This window comes from Pongo pygmaeus, chromosome 2 (genome assembly GCF_028885625.2).
Source record: "Pongo pygmaeus isolate AG05252 chromosome 2, NHGRI_mPonPyg2-v2.0_pri, whole genome shotgun sequence".
In the NCBI taxonomy this organism is placed as follows: domain Eukaryota; kingdom Metazoa; phylum Chordata; class Mammalia; order Primates; family Hominidae; genus Pongo; species Pongo pygmaeus.
This window is the reverse complement of record NC_085930.1, coordinates 90,248,311-90,270,430: the sequence shown is the minus strand read 5'-3', so window position 1 is coordinate 90,270,430 and position 22,120 is coordinate 90,248,311.

The window sequence follows — 22,120 nt, the reverse complement described above, 5'->3', positions numbered from 1 at the left end:
TATCAGGGTCTCAAGATCCTTTCATCTTTCTGCTTCTCTATATTTGGCATGTAGGCTTTGTCCTCACTGTTATGAAATAACTGCTCTACCTACATGTATTTCATTACCATTCGAGGCAGGAAGAGGAAAGGTAAAGGGTAAAATGCGCATGCAAGCTGAGTCTGTCCTATTCTAAAATGATTTCTTTTTTAAATAGCATTTCCAGAAGGATTCCAGCAGTAGTCTTCCACTTATATTCCATTAGCTAGAAATAGGTCACATGGCTACTTCTAACTCCAAGACTTAGAAGAGCTGAGTTTGTAACTGAGCTCGTGCTGTCACACACAAGAGGAATTCTGTTCCTAAGTAGGAAGGAGAATTGATATGATATTGGATAGTCAACCAGCAGTGTCTGCCACAGGCCAGGGTATGCCATCCACAGGAAGAAGTTTGGATTTCATTTTAAATGCAATGAATGGTCATTGAAGGGTTTTAAGGAAGAGGGTGATTTGATTTAATTTATTCAGGCAGCTGGAAGCAGAATGGATTATACAGAAAAAGAAGGGAGGCCAGGTAGGAGGCCAACAAAGAAAAATTGCCTTTGAAGACTGGGATAGCAGTGTCTGTGGGGTTTATGAAGACTACCTGAACTTTAACATGTGACTGCCAGCTTGGCTAGATAAACCCATGCTGCTTAAGAATCTACCACATGGGAGGAGAGAATACTGATATGTAAATGTAGTATCAATTTGATCAGTCCTTAAACAGACTCAGTGGCCTTGGAGAAGGAAGCTAGTCTAAATGATCATGTCATTCTTACTCAGGCAGGTAAGGAATTATCTTCATTTTACATAGCAAACAGTTGAAGCTGCAAGCAGCCGTGCCACTCCTTTAACTTATAGGTAAAGACAATTGAGTTTGCTTCTGAATCTGATTATAGCACAGCTTCACATTTGTGAAACTTTTCTGGGTATTGTATTTGTTTCTTTCCTCTATTCAGATAGTTCCTACCTTTCTCCTTAGTTGTATTTCTTCTTCATTTATTTTCTCTTCAGTTTACCACACTCTCAAGATTTCTAGACCCACCCCCTTTTTCATGGGTTAAACCTATGCTGAAAATAATTTTAAAGAACAAAGAAAGAGAGAATTTCCTGGTAGCCTTATGTAGAGAAAAATACTCATTTACGGGTGTTTTACTCTGTGTCAACAAAAATAGAATTAACCATCTGGCACCACCAAGAGGCTACTTCAGAAATTGCATGGGAAAAAGAATCAAACTTCTAGTTTTGCTTTCAGGCCATCTGAGACCCGGGCAGAAAACCAGAAACTATTGATGGCCGCCATCTTGAAATGATGCTATTTCATGCGCTTCTCCAAAACAAACAAACAAACAGAAAAAAAACATTTAGATATTCTCTAAAGAGCATTCGGCAGAACTTGCTACTTACAATTCTTTCTCCTATGCCTCTGTTTAGAATACTCAATTTTTATTATATCAAAAAGCAAGGTAGCATAGTAGAAATAGGTTGGCATTTTACTGGATTTAAATCCTGATATGACCACTGATAGATTTATAGTCTTGGACAAAAAACTTGACTTCCCTAACCTTCAGTCCCATCAACTACAAATTAGAGATATTCATACTTAATTTTTGGAAACATTGAAAGATAAGAGATATTTAAAGTACTGAGCACAGCATCTGATGTACACAAACATCCCGTGTGTTAAATAAATGAGAGCAATTCACATTATTATCATTGTTATTATTAATATAATTTTCATCAAAAACTACTGTCGACAAATTTACTTTTTTGGATGCATGAGACCGTTAGGATGATTGTGGCTCTTCTGTGTACAGATATTCTAGGTCAGGAAAATAGATCAAATGAGAATATTTTACCCCACATCACTATCATGTAAACAAGGGAGCTAATTATCTTCTATTCATGATCCTTTAGGACACCCTTTTGCAATGTACACAGTTGCATTTTTGTATGGTTTGGAAATGCAAACTGTGTTAATAGCTGGCTAGTCCATTCAGAACCAGAAATTGGACTCAAATGTCTTATGCCTTTATCATTTACGGATTCTGCCATACTGAAGTTTACGAGACTCTAATCTTTTGTGTGTATCTCCAAATTTTTGTCCATATTTATCAGTATTATTATTCACTCAATACTTTTTTTCAAATTAAATTTAAATTTACTCACTTCTTAACACTTAGCCTTGTTCTAAGAACTATTATGTTGGTTCAAAAGTAATGGTTTTGGCCATTAGTTTTTTTTTTTTTTTCTTTTATTATTATTATTATTATTATTATTATACTTTAGGTTTTATGGTACATGTGCGCAATGTGCAGGTAAGTTACATATGTATACATGTGCCATGCTGGTGCGCTGCACCCACTTGGCCATTAGTTTTAATGGTGAACACTGCAATTACTTTTGCACCAACCTAGTAATATCCATGAAATCACTAGTTTTAAAGTCTAGCTTTTTTGCTTTAATAACCATTACATTAATTTACAACTATTAAATTTTCTTTATAAAAATGTTTTCATGTACTACCTAGAATCAACTCAGATACCACCAGTGGTATATGGACCACGCATTACATAACCCAGCCCTGTACCTCCTTGCTCCCTCCCTAGAGTAGAAATTTCAGTGTTTTTCTTTCCTTCCAGTGGTTTTGTTTTCCCTCTTGCATGTTTCAATGGGTGCTCAGGATAATCTTGTAAAGTTGGAGCTTTAAACTGTTGTGAATGGAGGCATAGGTTTTGATGTCCCAGAAATGTAATTTAATATATATCTGAAATAATACTTTTGTCTCTAATGTGAATAGGCACAGCATGTCTAGGTCTTTGTCCTTTTTAGATATTTTCTATTTATTCTTTCTGTTTACAGAGATTCTGAAGGAAGGATTCTGATCTGCTACAGTAAATAGAGCATGAAAATCAGGTCTGGCTTGAATTTTGTCCTAGACATTCATCCTACCTCACATTTAAAGGCTTAGTTTCACTAGCTAAGGTGTGGCTAATAATTGACCCTTTTCACCTTCTCACAGAACCTTAACCTTAAAGAGAAGATAGATGCATATTATGTGACTATCCAAGACTAAATGAGGTTATCCACATAGCGTTTGCTGAATACATTTCTTTCTGTGTTGCCTTGGCAGGGGCTGTATATAAATTAAGCATGGTGGAGCAGAGTGGTTAAGAGCCAGCACTTGGACTTTGCCTTCCTGGATTTGAGTAAAGACTTCTATCTCTAGTTTGCAATATTAACTAATGACCTCACCTGAGCCTCAGTTTCATCATCTATAAAATGGGGATAATAACAGCAACTACCTCATAGGGTTGCTGTGAAGGATAAATAAGGTTTTATGGATAAATCTCTTATCTCAGTGCCTGAAACTTATTGGGAGATTGGCAAATTTAGTGACTATTATAACTGTAAGTCTGGCTTGTACCTTGGAAATTTGGAATTTCATAGCCTATATTATATATAAGGAGGATGTCAAGAGACTCCATTTTAAAAGGCATGGAATGACTCATAGTTTCCTCTTAAAAAGAGAGAAATGCACTACTAGGTACCTACCCAAAGGAAACAAAGTCATATAAAAAAGACACATGCACACATTTGTAGCAGTACAATTCGCAATTACAAAGATATGGAACCAACCTAAGTGCCCATCGACCAACAAGTGGATAAAGGAAATGTGGTATATGTATACCATGGAATAATACTCAGCCATGAAAAGGAACAAAATAATGTTTTTTGCAGCAACTTGGATGGACCTGGAAGCCATTATCCTAAGTGAAGTAACTCAGGAATGTAAAACTACTTATAAGTGGGAGCTAAGCTATGAGAATGGAAAGGTATAAATGATATAATCGACTCTGGGGACTGGTGGGAGGAGGTTGGGAGGGGAATGAGGGCTAAAAGACTACATATTGGGTACAATGTATGCTGCTCAGGTGATGGGTGCACCAAAATCTCAGAATTCACCACTAAAGAACTCATCTGTACACCAAAAACCACCTGTACCCCAAAAACCATTGAAATAAAAGTTTAAAAAGGGGGAAATATTCGATTACTGCTTAGTGACTGCTCCTTATTCCCCAATTAAATTCTTAAGTCTTCCATCTCAGGAAATTACTTCCGTAATGATAAATAAGTAATGTTATTGCTTCTTCTCACAGGCTAGCACCATTGCTGGGCCTTCCAACTTCTAGGCCCCAGGTCAAAAGCAGTCAGCATCCTTCTAAGAAAAGGCCATTTTTTTAAATTTTAGCAGCACTCGAGGGAGAGAAGCTGCCAAAGAAGCACATGGTTCACCAGAAGCTAAGCCATTCAGTGAAACAAATGCCACATGTCAGGAACAAAAGAAGAAAAAGTTCAACCCTTTTGCACAGATTTTTCTTATCAAAGCCAAGCTCACTTAAAATATAAACTGGCTGATTTACTGGAGCATTTACAGCAGTTTCCCTTATTTTAACAAGATCAGTGAACCCCGCTGTTGTTCTTTTTAATCTTGATTTGTTTTGTCCTTACTTGGGAAGCTATATTTCTACCATTAAAAACAAACCTGTGATCAAGATGAAAAGGCCGAAATCAAAGAGTTATAACTCAGAGCTGGTCTAATACAGTGGAAAAAAGCAAAGGAGATATGAGGTACTTCATGTGCAGGAGGATATATGGGATTTAGAAAGATGCTAAATAGAGTTACTTCATAAAGTTCTCAAGGGCTGTCTCAAGTGAGTATTTCAGATTCTGACTTTTTTTTTTTTTTTTTTTTTTGAGACAGAGTCTTGCTCTTTTGTCCAGGCTGGAGTGCAATGGCATGATCTTGGCTCACTGCAACCTCCCCCTCCCAGGTTCAAATGATTCTTGTGCCTCAGCCTCCCAGGTAGCTGGGATTACAGGTATGCACCACCAGGCCTGGCTAATTTTTGTATTTTTAGTAGAGAGAGCGTTTCGCCATGTTGGCCAGTCTGGTCTCGAGCTCCTGACCTCAAGTGATCTGCCTGCCTTGGCCTCCCAAAGTGCTGGGATTACTCGCGTGAGCCACACCGTGCCCTGCCCCAGATTCTGACTATATTAAAAGAACTAAAATGTGATAATGCAGAATTATCTTCTCCATCTTCAGCACCTCCAAAATTATCTAATGTTTTTAGGATGGCTTGTAGGAAATACTGTCGAATTGATAGGGCACCTGGAATCTAGGCCCAACTGTGCTGTGAAGTGTAGAGTCCTTGAGCTAGCTACCTCCCAGAGCTCATGTCCCTAGTCTGTAAAATGGGAATGGGCTCAGTTATCTTTAACATACTATAATTGCTGTCATCACCCAGAATGAGGATGTGTTAGTAACTGAAGAAATATTTTAATTTGATATAGTCATTTGATTAAACTAGAAAAAAACAAAGATGCGGAAGACAGTTTTCCAAAGAATGCTTTTTGTTTGAATACTTCCATGTTTTAAAAAATCATATTAAAAATGTTTTAAACTCTGATTCTTATAAAAGAATTGTTCAAAACTAAAAATTTTGATATGCTACCCTCTAGTGGTGACTAGAACCTACTTTACTAATTTCATCTGAAAGTGTATTCAGATCTTTTGTTCACAGGACAGAAGTAAGGAGAGTTCTGTTTAAATTTTAATCATCTCAAAATGTGGTTCAAAGACTTAGGGCCTTGGAACTAAGTGGTTAAACACACAGCCTCCCAGAGTCCCCTCAAGACCAAATCAACCATGCTGTTTGAGAGTGGAGCCCAAATATCTGTATGGTTAACAGACAGCCCAGCAGATTCTTAAGCCCAATGGAATTTGAAACCACTGTTCTAGCTCCCTGGAAGATATAGTACAGATAGGGGCATTATTATGAATCTAGTAAATTCAAATTCTCTTTTCTTCACCTCAAGGTTTAAAACAGATGGACGGTAAATTTTCTAATTGTTTCTTGTCAACTTCAAGATGAGGATCATGTTCCTTAGCATGGCACACAAGGCCCTCCATGGCCCAGACCCTGCATCTCCAGCCAACAGGCCTTGATACTCCCATCACTCTGACTTCACCACATATGGATACCACTGCCCCTACTAAATTCCATGTGGAACTCTAGAATTCCTAAAAGATTCTATGCAATTGATTCTGCATTTTTGAAGAGGCTATTTTACTCTGCATGGAATATGTCTGCACTCAACCTAAGTTTGATTAGAAACATCACATTATTTTTAGTAATTATCAATAAAACTGAAAAGAATAATACTACATAAACTTGAGATAAATGACAGAGCTAAGAGTTGTCTCCCAGGCTGTGTTTAGCCTATTCCATCTCTATAAGCCACTTTCCTCAAGTCATCCTGTATAGATATGCAATCCAAATAAAACAGTATGTGTGTTATGAGATAGCCTTAGGAAATGTTGCCATTGGCCTTTTCCCCTTCCAATTATATGGCTGACCCAAAGTCCCTTCCTTCTTTACCTAAGTTTAGAAATGACTGAGGAGACAGACACAGGAGAAAGATAAACAAAGATTAAAATGTCAGCTTTATTTCTGACAAGAGCCTGTTCTGGAGCACATACATTAGGTGTGTGGTGAAATGGGTGTATTAGTCCGTTTTCACACTGCTGATAAAGACATACCTGAGACTGGGAAACTTACAAAAGAAAGAGGTTTAATGGACTTCCATTTCCACATAGCTGGGGAGGCCTCATAATCATGGCGGAAGGCAAGGAGGAGCAAGTCACGTCTTACATGGATGGCAGCAGACAAAGAGAGAGAGCTTGTGCAGGGGAACTCCTCTTTATAAAAACATCAAATCTCATGAGACTTATTCTGTCACAAGAACAGCATGGGAAAGACTTGCTCACATGATTCAATTACCTCCCACCAGGTCTCTCCCACAACACATGGGAATTCAATATGAGATTTGGGTGGGGACACAGCCAAATCATATCAATGGGATTGCATTCTTCCACAACCACTGGATCTTTGGGTTCCCACTGGAGGAAAGGTTTATAACTACATAGCAGGCACACCAACCCAGAAATGCTGCCTTCATTGTTTTGGGGTCAAGATGGAAGACAATGAATCATATTCTAATGCTGTATACCCTTTCAGTAGGTTAATTCTCCCTAGTTTAGAAAATGAGCAAGAGTTGTCTGTAGCAAATCTCAGCTATACAGAAATTCTGGTGTGCTGCCCCTGTGTGGAAATGAAAAATGAAAGAAGTAGACTTTCTAAGCTCTAAAATGTATTTTTCAATATCTATTCAAATGAAGGCTTGCCTGTAGTCAGAGTTTTTGTTACTAGAAAGTAGCATGTTCTGCTCAGGGCCAGTGGGCCTGTGCCCATCTGATGTTTCTTATAAAAGATGCTGTTTTGTATTTGTTAACAGGAGATGACATAGTTTAACACAGTGGTGAAAATGTATTAAGGAAATAATGAGAGGCTCTATCATTTTTTAAATGACATTTTTATTGGGATAAGTATAGATTCATGTGCAACTGTCACCAGTAATACAAAAAATCCTTTTACAACTTGCCTACAATCTCCCCCAATGGAGGACGTTTGCAAACTATAGCATAACATCACACTCAGGACACTGATATTGATACCATCTACTTATCAAGATTTTCCCCATTTTTATTTGTACTCATCTGTGTATGTGTATGTGTGTGTACTAAGTTTTTTACAATGTTACCACCTGTGTAGATGCTCTTTATCAAAGCAAAACAACATTTAGCATCACCACAGTTGAGATACTGAATAGCACCAACACAGTAAGGATCTTTCATATTTCCTGTTTATAATATAACAGGAAACAGGCCTGTTGGCTGGAGATGTAGGGTCTGGGCCATGGAGGGCCTTGTGTGCTATGCTAAGGAACATAATCCTTATCCTGAAGTTCATATGGAACAATTAGAGAATTTACTGTCCACCTATTTTAAACCTTGAGCTGAAGAAAAGAGAACTTGAATTTACTAATTTATGATAATGCCCACATCCATACTATATCTTCCAGGGAGCTAGAACAGTGGTTTCAAATTCCACTGGGCTTAAGAATCTGCTGGATTTTCTGTTAACCATACAGATTTTTGGGCCCCACTCTTGAATAGCATGGTTGATTTGGTCTTGAGGGGACTCCAGGAAGCTGGGTGTTTAACCACTTAGTTCCAAGGCCCTAAGTCTTTGAACCACACCTTGAGATGATTTAAACAAAATTTTAATAACTACTACCTCTCTCCTTCCCCCATGGACTCCCTTCTGTACCTAACCTTTAGCGACCACTTATTTGGTCTCATTTCTAAAATTTTATTTTGAGAGGTCTTTATATTTTAAATATTAGCCCTTTGTTGGATATGTGGTTTGCAATCTCTCTACCAATATCCCAGAGGTTGGGACATGATGTGTGGGCCAGCTTCTTAAGTTGGGTGTGGGGCATGACACCCTGGTACTATGTAGTTCCTTGAGTCCTGAGGTCTGAAGCTGTCTTGCCTCCTGCTTACTATCTCTCAGCATTCACCTTTGGTTGTCCCTTGTGCCATTTCCAGGGTTTATAGTTGTGCACAGTTGGAGAGGAGCAGGGAGAAACTCTTCTATGCCATTTTATCCTGACAGAAATGAACCTATTTCATTTTAGTGAAAGAAAGAAACTCAGTTTGAACAAATCATTCATTTTTTTTTTTCTGTGATTCAGTTTCTACCTGCCAGAGAGAAGAGGGTCTAATTGGTTCAGGCTTTCTTTTCTCCTCAGCAGTTCCTTTCCTTTCCCCTCCACCCTCTACTCTCCCCGTCCCCCTTCCCTCTCCCATCTGCTGAGATATAATTTTGGAATGACTTTTAGACATGAAAAACTAGTGGTAGGGAATGCAGAAACACAGAACAGGAGAGAGAACCTTCTTGTTAGGTTAAACACAAATGGAGCTGTAAATAGGAAGCAAATTTTCACGGTTTTCTTAGTGCTATTAAATTAATTCTGTGATATAAAATAAGAAGAGATCTGACATTCATTCACTTAATTTTAATGACTAACGGAGCTTATATGTTTTGACATTCTTGTGGTTATTTGTATTTAATACAGATCAAAGTGAAACAAAATAGAGCCCTGAAGGCATAATTTCGGAGAGCTAGTAAGTGAGTATGTTATTTCATAGCAGTGATTTTGATGTGTGGTAGTAGGGTAATTCGTTATAACTGTATCTTGGAGGAGGCTGTGTTATCTTTAAAGAATGGATTCTAAAATTGTCATTGCACACTTTAAGTTATAATATTGTATTGTTTAATTAAAAAAATAAAGGAATTAGTAAGATTTTTTGGTTTGAACAAAACCAAGATTGAGCAATATTATTTTGGATAATGAAATGACACAAACTTCATCTTCCTATGGAGCTGACCATTAATTAGGTTGTATGTGCACAGGCTCCTCTCAACTGAGACTGAGCTGTGATATCTGTTTTAACACTCTCATTATAGATGTGGATTCAACATATGTCTTTGCTGACATTTTCATCTAACACGCTGGCACAGTTTCTTCAAAATTTACATTTCTTGACCCTTGACTAGTAAAGTGTGACATGTGTCACACACACATCCTACCATTGTCAAGTGTGTCATGCACCCATATTACCATTGTCACCCATCCTACCATTGTTAGGTGTGTCATGCACCCATCCTACCATCGTCACCCATCCTATCATTGTCAAGTGTGTTATGCACCCACCCTACCATTGTCACCCATCCTACCATTGGCCAGTGTGTCACATACACACACCTTACCATGACTGCACGGCAGGATGGGTGCGTGACACACCTGACAATGGTAGAATGGGTAACAATGGTAGGATATCAGGTGTGTCAGGCACCCATCCATCCTACCATTGTCACCCATCCTACCATTGTCAGGTGTGTCATGTGCCCATTCTACCATTGTCACCCATCCTATCATTGTCAAGTGTATCACACACCCATCCTACCATTGTCATTTATCTCACCATTGTGAAATGTGTTATGCCCCCAACCTACCATTGTCACCCCTCTTTTTATTGTCAAGTGTATCATACCCTCATCCTACCATTGTCAAATGTGTCACACACCCACCTTACCATTGTCATCTATCCCACCGTTGTCAAGTGTGTCATGCACCCATCCTACCAACAGTTGTCAAGCAACTGTTTAACAATGAAAAGATTTATAAGATGGAAATAGATTATCAGATGGATTTAAGGCCTTGATAATCTTACTTATCTCTTCATATCTCTATAAGGCTAAGTAATTCAGCTTAATTAGACTGGGATTATATGTGAGACAGAGGAGGTTATTTGATCTACTGCATCCCTTTCTTCCCTTTGTATCTTATCTCCTTACCCCTCATGAGTTTTGTTAGTTTTTGAAAATATAAAACACATTAGAGACATAACATGCAAAGCAGTACAAACTGACAAGAGACAGAAACAGAGTTCAAACTGACAATAAATTGGTTTAACAGGATAAAAATATTCAATCTGCTTTAACTTGTAAAGTTAATGATATTATTATATGTTTTACTTTTTTCCTGCATCAGAAGCACCCATCCCATTTTAACAGGGCACTTGCCTTCATAGATGGCATTCTAGGAAAAAAAGCAAATGTTTTCTCTCACCATCTGGAAAATGTTACAGCATTCCCTGTACTCATGAGAAGGGAGAGGCTTTTTCCTGTGGCTAATGATCTGTGCTCTTGCTATTGGGGCCTCCGAAATCTAGAAGGAAATGAAAGAGGAGACCGGTCTTTTGTGTGGAGCAATAAATAAGGTGTGGCAATATGTCTGGAGGTGGGGGGAGTAAGCGAGAGGATTGATAAATGACAATTACCTCACCCAGGGGGACTTATCCAAGAAGCTATTGTCCTGTAACTCATAATATGCACTGTGAATGAAGGGAGATATCCATCATTGCAAAGGACATTATTGCAAGGTCCATGACCTGTAATGTGCTGGAGTCATTGCCAGTTACACACATACTCTTTGTGTGAGTGAGAATATCCCATTTTTCATAATACAAGTCATGCAGCCTGTCCTAGCTGGGACTCCAGTCTATACAAGGAGGAAACTCTGCTCCATTCATGCCAGCACATCACCAGCTAATTGCCCTGTGGTAGAATCCCACTGTGCCATGAGACTTTGTATTCTCCCCATTGACCACACTCATGCATATATCTTTTGACAGTGCCATGGAACATCAGAAAGACCAAGTTCTAAAGCAGGATAGTAAAATGACCCTTATTTATCTTATAGATAATTCAGTCTGAAGACACTAAAAAAAAAAATCCAGGCTTTGCACAGGCTGTAAGAAGGTACCCACTATCAGGATCCACCTTCACCCTTATAGGACAGAGACAGAAACAATTGCAGTCTCTCACCTTGCTCAAGAGCATTAGCAGGAGCTTGCATTGGAAAGGTCAAAGGAGGAAAGAGGGATGGCAAATTGAGAGGTCAAGGAGACCAGAGAATGGACCTCCGTATTCTCCCCTAATGCTGACTATGAGTAAGGTGAAAGGTGAAAATGGCAAATATTATTGGCTCTTTACCCAACAGCTATTTCTTCTTCTCCAAGGTAACAGGTTCCTGATATTGTTCAGTTGTTGGGCAACCTTGTGCTTCAGGGAAGCCTGGACTTCTTACCAACCCCAGAATGAGACTAATTTGATCTTTGCCATTTATGGTAATTCTATTTCTCTTGCCAGTAATTGGTTTGAGAATGCGTATATGATGCACTTTTAATCAATGAGATTTGGGGGTAAGACCACCAGGAATTCTGGAAATTCTTCCTTTCACTTAAAAAAAAAGAGGCCTAAAGAATAAATAAACTATTTTCCTTCCTTTCTTATATCTTGATATACATTAAAGTTGTTATGCCTGGAACTGCTACAATCATCTCATAAGTGTAAGAGGAAAGTTAAGAGATTTATGAAGAATTTAAACTCAGGCAATAACGAGCCACTCAGTTAACCAATCCTGAAATGATCCTATTTTTAGCTTTTGGTTAGATAAGAAAATTTATCTTTTTTATTTTTAAGCCAATTTTAGTTGGGTTTTTTGTCATATCCAGCCAAAAGCATACCAAGTGAATCAATAATCTGATGGAAAATTTAAAAAGTTTTTGGATCATGTCATAGACTCCCTGTGGATTCATGATCAGCTAAAAGTTATATTATTTTCTTCCTGGTAATGGACTATAGCTACATCCCCTTTCAGATGTTTCAGAAATTACAGAAACTACACATTGTGGAAGAATCTTTCTCTAATTATAAGCATATTTTTTCTTTCAACATGATTAATATGAGGAATAAAAGTGAGGAAAGAACCCCTTCTAATTAGAATCTGAATTCATAAAATAGATAAGAAAATAACAGATAGTGTGAATTCAAATTCAAAACCAAAAGACGGAAATACCCATTTCCAGAAATGGAAAGCAAACTCAAAAATCAAAGACATGAGCAGAGCTTTGGTTAAATATATCCGAGTGCTATGAGAAGCAGGTACAAGCCCTAATGGCTGGATATGGGAGTTGGCATGCCTGTACCGAGAGGGTACCCCAGGACACAGGTCCTATTTATACAGGGAACTAGAACTGAGATACTTGCAACAAACCAGGACTCCTAGGGACTGGGAAAACTCTGCCCCCACCAGTTAGGGGAAGCAGCAAGAAAACTTGCTACATATCCAGGGTTGAGGCTAGAAAAAATTAACCTTGGAAATGTGAACCCATCACTATGTGAATGAACAGGTGTGAATTAACACCACTAGTATGGAACAGAAACTCCTGGTGGAAAAATCAACTGACTTCAAATGAGTGAAACTCACAGACCCTCAGAAGAGACAAAGTCACCCAGTAGAGATACTTCATATCTCCAAAACCCAGACCACACGTAGAAATCAGTCTCAGCTAAAGATGATCCCCTGGTTGGAGATTCAAAATATGAAAGGAAGTGAATTGCTGGATGAAGAGTGAGATGATGCAACAAAAAGGAAGAATTTGCACACTAGTAAGAATAAATAGAATTATCTGAAAAAGACATTATTTTTAAGATGTTTAAATAGGTAAAAAAGGAAATAGAAAAGATAAAACAAGCACAAAACAGTATGAATAGTACAGGTTTGAAAAATGGGAAAGAATGAAATGGAAATCTGAAAATAAAAATTATAACTCACTGAAAGAAAAGATCAGCTAACTGGTTGAACAACAGCGCATATACCCATGAGGAAAAATGTACATATTAGAATATAGATCCAAGGTAATGACCTAGAATATGGAAGAGAAGAAAAAGCAAGGGAAGTTAAGACAGAAAATAGGAAGACAGCATCTAATATATGTCTAATGGAAATTCTAGGGGGAGAGAGTAAAGTGAATATAGGATATCTAAAGTTAGAAGAGAAAATAATCAAGAATTGTCCAGAACTGACAAAAGTAATAAATTCTAAGATTCAAGGAGCACCCTAAAATCTAAATAACACAAAGAAAAACAAGCTCACATCTAGAAGAATCATCATAGTTAAACTGCAGAATATCAGAAACAAGTAAAAAATTTTAAGGCTACCAAAATCAAAAGACATATTTCTACAAAAGAATGATTGTTAAACTGACAAAAGACATAGTCAACAATAATAACTAATATTTATTGAGTAATTGCTGTGGAACAGACATTATTGTAAGCATGTCTTATTTAGTGTTCTCAGCAATCTATTGAGGAAGATACTTCTGCTATTCCTATTTCAGATAGATATAGAACAATGGGAAAAAGACAATGCAATAGTATATTGAAAGTGGTGAGTCATAAATAATTCTTCCAATAATGCTAACTACTGCCAAAGTTTTATCAAGCATGTAGCTTGAAAGCTGGTTGTTTCTTTCCTGACTGATACATTTGATAGTCCATTTAAAGAGTTTTAAATAATAATGCAAAATATGCATTCAGTGTAACCATGTATGGAGTATTATATTGTCATAACTTCCTCAGAATTATGTATATGGTCATTTTGTGTGTGCAATGAAAAGGATAGAAAGTCTGGAGAAGTTATGTTTTTAACCAATTTTTGTTTTGTTTTTTTACTGCCCACCCAGATTGAGTAAAATGAGCTGTGGAATAAAACAAAACAAACAAACAAAAAAAAAAAAACAAAAAAACAGGCTAAGCTAGGAAGGTGAGTCCTTTCAAAATATTCTTATAACATAAACTATAGATTCTTATATCAGGGAAAAGAGCCCTTTAAGTATTTCAAAGCAAAGGAATCTAATACAAGGACTTGCTTACAAAGGTAATAGAATAGCTAAGGAACCATGTAGCATCATGAGGCAACCCTGAATTGAGTGAAAGCAAAGAAGCCACCACCAACCTAGGAATGGAGTGAGAAAAGCATCAGAGCTCAGGGGGCAAGGTCACCTGATGGGCTTGCATGGTGGGAACTGAGGCCATGGAGGTAGAGACCAACCTGAAGGAACTGGAGCCACACAGATAATGTATCTAATACGGATTGTGGGGTAGATATGCTGGATCTTATCCTTCCCCTGCTCTCCCCACTTCCATTAGAGTCTTCCCTTAGCTAAACCCATCTGGAATCAGAAGGCAACAGGGGCTGGAAAATGTAGTTTCCTGCAATATACAACCAGGTAGAGAAGGACAGAGATTGGATCTGAGAACAGTCAAGTGATGACAACTCACTGCAATCTGTGAATTGAGTAGAGATGCTGTAATGGCTCTTAGCCTAAGGACAGACTTGTTTGGTGTCACAGGCCTGTTCAATCCCTGCTCTATTCTTTAACTCATCCAACTGCCTGTGTTTCTCCACTTTAGCTTGGGAGTCAGTGTTGGCTTGAAAATGGCGCATGCATTTTGTGTGTGAATGACTAAGCTGACTCTTCATGCAAAGGCACTGCTTCTTTCCAATGACAGCCCTGTTCCACAAGCTCTGCAAGATGGCAACTTCATTTAGGACTATCAATCTATTGAGCTTTTTGGAATACAGATGTCCCCTTAAATCTGCTATGCCTAGAAGCTAATAGTGGAATGTAAAAATAGCTTTCGCTGTCTGCACGGCTTTTCTTATTTGTATTCTAAGTAAAATCACTTAGGCAGACACAGAAAGCTCTTCTTATTTGCATTCATTTTGCCTACAGAAAATGTACAGTTCACATGACTGGTCTGCTTCAAAGAAATAATCAAAATACAAATTGCTTGAACTATAAAAACAGGAGCTCAGAAAACCTAGGATAAGGAAAAGAAATTAGGATACATTTTAAACATAAAAGAAAGACGTTTTCTGCCATGGCTATCTTCAACTTACATCTCCAAAGCATAAGGAAAGGGATTTTGAGAATTACTTGGTTTGCAGAAGCTTTATTCTTTCCAAAATTTTATTTTTGACCATGTGAACTAGAAAAGATGCCAGTGTCAAATCTCTGTTTTCATTTGGAGTACATAACCAGAATCTAGTATATGATTTTTCCTGAATCAAAATAAAGCAATATTTAGTAATCATCTTTATTTACCCTCAAAAGAAACACCTTTGAATAAAGAATATGCAATTAATCAAATGAAAAATGTTATTTTTATTTAAAATCTGTCATTGACTATAATAATAAATGTTAGCGAAAATGTTTATATTTGGTTCATCTTCTCTTAGCTTTGATAAAGGTTTGTATTTTAATGAAATATTACAACATTAACTCTGGTGGGCATTTTTGGTGATAGAAAATATATTATTTTCAGTGGTGATATAGTTAACTAACCTGTCCAGAATTGGGGTAAATTTTATAAACTGCCCCAATTTTTAAGAACTTTAGTGCTATCAGTGGGCAATGATTTTGACTTTCTGAATTGCTTGTGTTTATATTTTCTACTTAATGCTCAGTACATACAGTTAGTGCCAACTGATCAGTTACCTAAGAAAGCTTTGTCAAGCGTGAGGGAGAGTGAGTGTGTGTGTGTGTGTGGGGAGGGGGGGGGGTATATTTTATAAAGAACATTAGCACCCTCTTCTGGGTGACTTTTGATTCTGTAATGGGAATATTCTGACAATCTTTTCCCATTTTCTAACAATGAACAGTCTGAATATTCATTAAATTTGCTCCTGATTAAAGCACGACCTCTGAGTAATTTAATTATCCTGTATATTTCAGAAACACTGATAAGTGCTGGAGTCAAAAACACTTCATTGCTAAATGTTACCCACTGGGAATAAGTGTTTGGCTTACGAAAAGGAAAAAAGTGCTTTTTCTACATTTCTTAGGATAAGTGCCTCCAGTGACTTTTAAATATACAGAGCTATGCAAGAAAGAAGGAACACAAGGGCAGACAAGGAGAACAGACTGGTACATTCTTCTCCCAGCTGTCTAGGCTCAAAGAAAAAATGTATCCCCTTGCATGCTTTAATATCAGGCACTGACAAAATTAAATATTCTTTTGTTAAATTAGATTTCTTTACAAAGTCAGATACCTCTTAAATCAAACTCCCTGGAGTCCCCCAGATACTCCTTTTATTGACATCTTATAGGGCTGATGTTGAAGGTATGATTGTACTTGTTTGATCCATTTATTTACTCATTCATCCGTACATTCACTCTAGAAATATTTAGTGAGCACCTACTGTGTAGCAGGCACTCTTCTGGCACTGGAGATGCAGTGAACAGATTCAGGTTCCTGACCTCATGGAGATTTTATTTCTAGTGATATGATCATAAATTCTATATAGAAATATGAGACAGAGTGAAGGAGATAAGAATCTCCTAATCTAGATGCAGGGGGTAGGTATTTTATACCCAGTGGTCAGAAAAATTCTCATTGATAAAGTGACATTTGAGCAGAGACCTGAAGTGAGAGTTTAAACCTTGTAGGTATTTGGAGGAAGAGCATTCCAGGTGGAAGGAAAAGCATGTGCAAACCCTCTGAAGCAGGGCCCTTTATTTGCTGTAAATACTTCAAATGCTGTATGGGGCCTCAGGATGTCACAGTAGTTGAGAACTTGCTTGAGCTTTGGAATTCAAAACTTGGATAAGATTTTATATATTACCAATTTACAACTGATTTGTAATCTCTGAGCCTTTATTTTATCACCTATACAATATTGATTTATACAATTTTCTTCTTCCCAGCATTATCGTAAACATTAAATGACATAGTATTGGCAAAAAGTTTAGCATATGGGCTTCATACTTGAGTGATGGGATGATCTGTGCAGCAAATCACCATGGCACATGTTTACCTATGTAGCAAACCTATGCATCCTGCACATGTACCCCTGAACTTAAAAGTTGGGAAAAAAAAAAAGTTTAGCATGATACCTGACATTGTGCTGAGTTCAATAAATGTTAGCTATTTTTAGGGAAAAAATGCTTCTCTAAGAAACAAATTTTCTGCAACATTTAGACATAAAATAGGTCATTAATGTTAAAATGGATCCAAATTCAGTCTTCTAAATACTATTTGACAATTATTATATAAGAAATGGTTTTTTTTTTTTCTGTCTTGTCCTGGACAACTTGCTTTTCCTCTATGAACCTTAGGTTTTGCAAAGTAGGAAATTAAATAAAATCAGGGATGTTCAATCTAAAGCCTCCAAGTAGGGTGAGAGCTACTCCTCCTGTTTTAAAATCCCTGGGTGAAATTTTAGACTTACTTCTGGTAAGGATAAGGAAGAACTCAACTATCAGGCTTGCTTAGAGCTGAATTATGAAGCATAGAGTTCAGTGGTTAGGGCCTCTCTGCCTATCGAGTGTGCTGAGCTGGGCAAGGCACTATCCCAAAAGGTCACCCAGTATATGCATACCTGAGAGTGTTGCTTTCCCCAAATTGTTGGCTTGAGATATTTTCAAAGGGCTCCATCATCCAGTGCTAACACTTGGACAACCACTGGTCTGTTTCCACTGGATTAATTATCCTTCCAATCCTTCATTCCCAAACCTAATTTCTTCCCTTTCTGCCTCTTAAGGGAAAGGCATTTTACCTGCTCTCTCAGTGAGTCAGCCTAAATAACCGTGAGGTGAAGGGTCAGAACACAGGGAAGTGCAGTTTCTGACCAAGAAGGAGCAGCTGCAGAGAAAGGAGTCCATCTAGGGCCATTTCCATCATGAAGAGAATGTGGCCAGAACATGGGGCAGAGAATCAGGAACCCAGGTGATGCCTCATATGGTCTCTTCCTTCATGTTTGAATTATTTAACACAAGCTGCCTCACCCACCTTACAATGTAAGTAGGATTAAACAGAGCTGGCCAGAGCACTGAAGGGGTACCTAACTGCCCAGGGGAAAGGTGATGCACAGAGGGGCCTTGGGATTGAGAGCTATTAAGTAGCAGTTCCAGAAAGGTCTGTTCCAAGAAATACCACAGCTTGTATTAAAAACTCCCTCCTTGTTCCTTGCAGAATTCATCAGACCCCCAAAACCTGTTAATGCTGATTCTGCAACTTACCAAATGCTGACTTTGGGCAAGTTTTTTTAACCTCTCTGAACATGAGGCTCCATTTATAAAATAGGACTTGCAATAAATACCTCGCAGTATTGCCTGGCACATGGTATGGCTTCAGGTCATGGTAGCAATTGTGATGAAGATAAGGGTGAAGTGTGGTGGTTGCAAGGAACCTAAGTGTTTCTCAGATTTTAAGATGCTTTCTAGCTGGAAGACAGTATGCTAATTTGGGTAAGATATGCATAAGTATGAATTACAAAATATAATAAATGGACACAGAGAAGGTTGAAAGAGTGAGAAATCAGATATTTTAGATGTTACAGAATTGAGGTGTTGAGAAAAAATTAATCATACAGTTGGTAATCAGTCCTCATTTGTTCATTCTGAAGTTTATATGTGTGTTCTTTTAGCTTATCTTTGTGGAGTTCTATCGATTGTTGTGGAAACTGTTTGAGACAGTGACGACATAAGATATGTGAAATAGATGTTCTGCAACATTTGAATTGAAACCAAAATCCATTGTGCTAATTAGTTATTGGAATCTTGGCATAATTACACATGCTCAAGGGACATTCACTGATTACGTTAGCTGTCTCTCATGGCTGCTATCATGTGAGTATTAGAACAAATCCCATTTTGATGAGAATTAGCTCTGCATTTGCAGTGTGAAGATACGATAACATTGTCAAAACATAATTGTTAGCTCTGTGTTAGTGACTCAGGTTTTCATCCTCAGTTTTGTTTTTTCACCTTTCCCTATATAATATTCAGTTGCTGTCAAATGAAGGAGAAACTGGGAAGTAGTTGCCTTAAATTCTATGTAATTTGCCTTCCCAAACAAAAGTAAATAAATATATGATTTTTTAAATTCTATTTCATGCACTTTAAGATTATGTAACAAAACATTTTGCACATCAATAAGGAGTTCAGGGAATGTGAGATGCAAAAGGCCAGAACATCTGTGAGAATATGTTCAATCACTCGTATAACTAAAGACATGGAAAATCAGAAAACCAAGAGATCATATTTTCAGCTATCAGAGTGAAAGAAGTTTAAATATGTGATAAACCCTAGAAAATGAAGCTATGGAGAGACAGGCACTTCTATACAAAATTGCGATAGTGTACTCTTTCTGAAGGGGAGATGTGGTGATATTCATCAATATTTTAAAAACACTTACCCTTTGTCCCAGGAATTCCAATGCTAGGATTTTTATTGTCTATATTCTTACATAAATTCTTAAGCTATATGGGCAAGGATGTTAATTGGAGCTAAGCTACGAGGATGCAAAGGTATAAGAATAATACAATGGACTTTGGGGACTTAGAGGAAAGAGTGGGAGGGGGCGAGGGATAAAAGACTACAGATATGTGCAGTGTACACTGCTCGGGTGATGGGCACAACAAAATCTCACAAATCACCACTGAAGAACTTACTCATGTAACCAAATACCACCTGTACCCAATAACTTATGGAAAAAAAATTTCAACAAAAATGGAAACAACATAAGTGACTTCCTATAGGGAATCATAAATAAGACATATATACGTGTAATGAGGTAACATTCTGTAATGTCAGCTTTTTTATTTTTTGCTTGAATTTTTTTCAGCTGGTATATTGATTGCATGCCTTGCTTCGGGGGATGAATGACACAGTAGAATGCAAATAACACATAAATAGAGAATGTTTGGCTTTTGAGTTCCAAAAGCCTAGACTCTGACATCAAGAAAATATTTGGAAGCTTGAACAGTGAATAAGAGAAACTTACCTACCTGCAACCATGGATTAAAAATTCCCTGGCCCAGAAGGGTAAGGAAGAGGGGAGAATAGGGAGAAGTTGGTTAACAGATACAAAATTACATATAGCTGGGAGGAATAGGTTCTAGGGTTCTATAGCATTGTAGGATAAATATGGCTAACCATAAATCATTGTATATTTTCAAAAAAGCTAGAAGAGAGAATTATGAATGTTCAGACCGCAAAGGAATTGTAAATGTTTGAGGTAATGGATATGCTAATTGCTCTAGTTTGATATACATGTATCAAAATATCAGTCAGTATCTCATGCATATGTACAATTATTACATGTCAACTAAAAATACAAGGAAAATAAATAAAATAAAATAAAAAGAAAATTATCCAAGATCTCCATGCCTGGGGCAATCATTCATTCCTAACAGGACTGAAAAATAGAAACTAACCTTTCTGAAGTGCCTGCTATATACCAGGCACTTTTACATATCCATATTTCATTAAGGGAATCCTCACACAACTTGTTGGGAGAGAGCTCTTATGAGTCCCAGTTTTAATGATGTCTGAGAACAAGTCCAAGGTGACATGGTCAACATGTGGTTAGTAGGTGCCATAAGTGGAATCCACATTTTGATGTATTTTACACCAAACATTTTCTTTAATTGAGGAAAATTCTATAAGCTAGGTATAATTTTAGCTTAAATTTAAAGATGAGGAAAATCAGTCTCACAGAGACCAAGATCGCACAGTCAGAAAGTGACAGAGCCAGAATTACAACTCAGACTGCCTGTAGAGTTCATGTTAACCATGATGTCAACCTGCCTACTCAGACTTTTGGTTCAAGATGGTGTGCTGAGCATGTGTTTAAGCTTCTGATCCATCCTATGGACCCATTAAATTAATGTTACTCATTATAAGTGGTTTTTTTTTGCTGTTTTCTTTTTTTTAGCTATGGAAACTAGTATTTTGATAAAGACTTAAAAATAAATAGAAGCATAACACTTAAAATTACAATAGAAACCACCAAAAGAACAAAAATAAGAAACTATTAAAAGTTGTGGTCTCTGGGGAGTGGGACAGAAAGGAAAAAATTACTTTTTATTTTACATATTTTGAACTTTGTATTATTGTGTACATTTTCTGTATCTATATTGTTTCATTCAGAGAAAAAAATTAAAGAAAGCAAAAATAAAACAAGGAAATTGAAGGACGAAAGAAGAAATAAATATGCATGAAATTCCACACAATAGAATATTAAGCAGCTGCCCAAAAGATGGGGACAGATTTATTGTCCTGCCACGAAAAAGTCTCTAAGACATATTGCTAAATAAAAAAATAATCCTGGTATCAAAAAAAAAAATCCCTGGGTTGGCAGAAGAGGAGTTACAAGGAAAGCACATATGTGCCCCAGAAAGGAGCCTTCAATTTAAGACTGAATTCAGGGGTTCAAGAGTGGGAGGTAATAAAGTCTGAGAGAAAAGAAAACTTGCTTCTTGTTAAATGCCTGGAAAATGACAAGATCCACAATTTTGGCAGTATCCTGACATAATGCTGAAAGAATGGAGTAGGAAGAGCTGTGTGGTGTAACTAAAATCAGAGAGAGCTTGCAAGATTTCCCCCAAATCCAGCATGGCAGAGTAATTCCCTGTGTCTGAGAGCAACGTAGACATATCAAAGAGATCTGCAGATTCTGACAGGACTGAAATGTGATCCAGGGATAATCAGCAAAGATCTACGTAATCAGTGACCAAGGACCAGATAGGACAATACACACCTCTGCATCCGTCTGCTTGGAAAGACAACAACCAAGGAGAAGATGCCATACTCATGCCCTATACCCTCTGTTCTATATAAACCTCAGGTAACTCAGACAAATGCCATGAAGGAAAACCCTGAACTCACACAGATCACGTTTTGACTACTCAGGAGAAGAGAATCCTAAGATAAA